The 4,020-nt window shown below is 31.5% G+C and overlaps 1 long non-coding RNA gene across 1 annotated transcript; it reads right to left on the bottom strand.

Moving 5' to 3' along the window:
• Positions 1 to 1,150: 1,150 nt before the first annotated feature.
• Positions 1,151 to 3,562, bottom strand: LOC131003092 (uncharacterized). Its single transcript, XR_009094534.1, has 3 exons — positions 3,373 to 3,562; positions 2,000 to 2,057; positions 1,151 to 1,398 (listed from the first exon to the last, which is right to left on the bottom strand). It is a non-coding gene; the product is annotated as an uncharacterized LOC131003092 (long non-coding RNA).
• Positions 3,563 to 4,020: the final 458 nt, after the last annotated feature.

The raw sequence follows: 4,020 nt of genomic DNA, 5'->3' as shown, positions 1-4,020 counted from the left end.
TTAAAATAATCTAATTTACTTACTAATTAATGATTAGTAAGTCTTAAAAATTTATCACTAATTAAAAATAATTAGGATTAATAATGGGGCCTAAATTAATAAATCTCATTGGGCTTAACTAAATAAATTTCATTGAACTTAATCAATTAAATAGTAGGAGTTCAATTAATAAAAATAATAAATTCATTATTAACAATTAATAGAAGCCCAATCAAAATAAATAATAAGAGCCCATTTATAAAAATAATAGAGTCCAAACAATATATATATTAGCCCAATGGAAATAAAATAAGCAAAGCCCAATTGAATTTGTAATGACCCGACTTTTTATTAAGGATTATATACTTTTAATTACTGATTTAAGGATTGATTATGGTAATTAGAGTTCAGCATCCATTTATAAAATACGAACTTATATGAATTTGATAATTTATATATGTGATGATTTATTTTTTTATTTTCAATAGATGATGCACTCAAAATATATTTTGAGTCCATTAATTTATTGTGGAGAATTTAACACTGAAGTGTTAAATATGAATCTTTTATCGATTGTTTACTTAAGCCCATGAGTAATTTAATTTATGTTAGAAGCAAGCTCAAATGGATTTTATGCTTCAATAAGAATTAGGCTTATATGTCTTAATGTATTTAAATGAGTTTGGAACCATATAATTAATATATTAATCTCTTAGATATTTTATTACATATATTAATCAAAGCTTTCTCTCTCTTTTATCAAAAACACTCGGCTCTCTCTCAATCAAGAAAAATGCTGCTCACTCTTCTCTCTCTCTCGTTCGATTTTTCTCCCCATCATCCGGCGTCCTTTTTCCCGGCGAGTCATCGCCGGAAACCATCTTCTCCCTCGAACTTCCGCCGCCGCTAGCTGGAGCCTCGGCAGCCGCTGCTGTCGTTCTCGGGCTCCGATGAGGCCGAGGAAGTTGCCGTTGTTGCGGCTCGACTGTGCAGGGCCGCGTTCGATGCCTTTCTAAAAGCTAAGTTATTGTTCTATCTCTCTACTATTGTATTTCAATTCGTTTTGTTACTGATGGAAATTCTCATGACTTGGTTAAGGATAATTAAGTCGGGGAAACCATGACTAAGGGAGGGAGATTAGAAGCGGGAATAGAAAGGGGTGAATAAATAATGAAGGCTCGAAATCAAATCATTGTTAAGGAGGGACAATCATAAGATAACTGTTGTTTAGTCGCAAGGACTCGATTAACTCGTAAGTTCGGATGAACCCGACTTAGCTTAAAGACATATTACTTGAGAGTATGCAGCGGAATAACATAATCTGTTTACATGTATGAAGACATGTATCCAAGAGTCCATTTATTAAACTTATGACAAAAGCTCCGCTCATCACTTCATCTTCATCAGCCATTGCTCAACCTGCACATTTAGAAATATATGCAGGGCTGAGTACAAAAGTACTCAGTGGGCACGTATGCCTAAGTATAAAAATACATGCTTCAAAACTGTAAATTGTCATGCCATCATAAACAGTACAGCAAGGGAGTTTTTCGCTAAAAGGCCCAAGCTTACTAAATTCATTTGTGATTCTTAAAGTTGGTCTGCAGACTAAGTTCTCTTGTAATCTATCATATCTGGAACTGTGTGCCGGAGAGGTGGCCACCTCTCACGGTCACTTGACCGGCCAACCCGCTAGATGACTCACGGTCATTGGTGTACACTAGCCCTGGCAGGATAGCTATCAACTGCTCAGGACCCGAATTCGATTGCATCATTGGCAAAGCCAAAGCAGATAGATATCATACTAAAATTTAAACATTTTATGGCAAGACAATACTTGAAATAACTTTAACTCAAATATTTTGTAACGAAATAACTTGCTCAAATGTAACATTAAACTCATTTGATAGATATATGTAAAACTGAAATTAACAGTTAAATCATCTCATGCATTCATTCGTATAAGAGGCCTACGACACGCAGGGGATCTCTATATACGTATAGTAAAAGTAATGCCCACCTGGTATGCTTAATGAAGTAGAGATCCTTGCTTGTTTACTTTATAAAGCCACTCGAACCTTCATTATAATGAGGTTCCCACGTAAGATTGGATAATAAGTAAGTAAATAGAAAGTAAATCTTGAATGAACCTTCTATCACTTGAAAGTTGCATCCTCTAATCTGAGTATTCTACTTATATGGACTTAACTAAAAGCAAAATAGTAACATCACATCTCTTGGGATATCTCAAATTGAGAAAAGCTTAAGAGTAACCTAATCCATTCTATATAGATTAGCTTACAATTAATAACTAAACATCAATCACTTAGCATAGTTCTATTAATAACTTGCTCAAGTAAGAAATCTCAAATATGTAATCATATATGAATCTCAACTTTGAAATATCATATAAAATCAACCTCTTTAAAGAAAAAATACAAACTTTACATTTTTAGAAATCTCTCAAAGTCTATTTTTATTAGAAAGTTACAAAAATACAATATCTCAAGTGTATATGAAATTATCTCACAAAAGGCAAAATCTGCCACTGAACTTCGCTGCTTCGCGCAGTACATTTCAGAAACTCGTTTGACACATCTAATGGTCTCGGATTTAGCTGAAATTTTGCAGAAACGTACTACTCATGATAAAGTTATTACAGTAAAAATTTCAACTCATTTGGACTATGGGAACATCATTAAAATCATCCCCCAAGACACTGCTCTGCCAAGTTAAAAACTGACATCAATGTATTCTTTGTTTCAATTCAACATATAACTCATACTTTGGCCAAATAAAATGTGTAGACTCAAATACACGATCATAATACATACTAGCATGCTTTAACTTCAAACTTAACTCATGTTTAACACAACAAAGCCAACAAGTTACAACATAACAATTCTTATAACAATTTTCCACACATTAGGGCTGTTCTAATTTCCATATATTTGATAAAATCACATCATAATATATCTACATCCATCAATAAATAGCATATAAACCTTCTTATCTCAAAAGCCCCAATTTTCATTAAACTAACAAACTCAATCTCACATCCTATATGGTGTAAACTCGTAATTTACTCATATATGACATAATTCCAACTCAAGAACACATATATGAGTCCAATTATTCAAGAACATAATCAAAACTCTCAACCTCAAACCTAGGGTTCATACTAACTTGAGTAAACTCGAAATCAAGTAAGAATTAATACAATTAACCACCATAATCATGCTTAGGAACATCAAAAACATAATATATCTCAATATTACAATCATATTTTAACTCTAGCATAAAATCTCCAAATTCTCGAAGAAACCCTAGATTTCAAAACAGAAATTTTCTTCAAGTTAAAATCATAGAGAGATAGAGAATCGAAGAATTCACCTTTTCTTTTAAGGTATTGCAGCTACTACTTGAATTTCTCTTACGGAATTAAATTTGAAAGAAGAAAAAGATGGTTCTGTTCTTGAGGAAGAGAAGTCGACAGCTTAGGAAAAATAAGGGAAATGAGTTTTTCTTAATTCTAATACACATATTTAGTCATCCTTTCTTTATTGAAACTTGTGCACTAATAAAAAAACATTTGGTACCATGTAATTGAGAATTCAAATTGATGCCTGCTCGGCCCACTTAGAATGAAATATATATATACTTTAACCTTAATTTAATAAAAACTATATATATATATATATAATACACTAATTCTATCAACAATTAAATTGGAAAAAATATTTGGATAAATATTCTCCAATTATAAAAATTTGATAGGGCTACTCACATAATACTCTATCAAAGCTATTCACATTCATGAAGATAAAAAAAAATAAATATTCACATATCATTCACACTATTGATTTAGTAATTAATCTTGATTACTAAATCAATAAACTCAATAATAAGTAATACTCAAATAATTAAATAACATCAGTCACTTCAATTAGTCGAGCAATAAATCGACTAATAATATTTCGTATTTATCACCAATCTCATCTCTGAAAATAATAAAATAATCCCTTTAACTAGGAATTATAA

Source organism: Salvia miltiorrhiza, unplaced genomic scaffold (genome assembly GCF_028751815.1).
Source record: "Salvia miltiorrhiza cultivar Shanhuang (shh) unplaced genomic scaffold, IMPLAD_Smil_shh fragScaff_scaffold_67:::fragment_2:::debris, whole genome shotgun sequence".
Lineage (NCBI taxonomy): Eukaryota > Viridiplantae > Streptophyta > Magnoliopsida > Lamiales > Lamiaceae > Salvia > Salvia miltiorrhiza.
The sequence above is the reverse complement of the archived record's forward strand: the minus strand, read 5'-3'. Positions and strand labels throughout refer to the sequence as shown.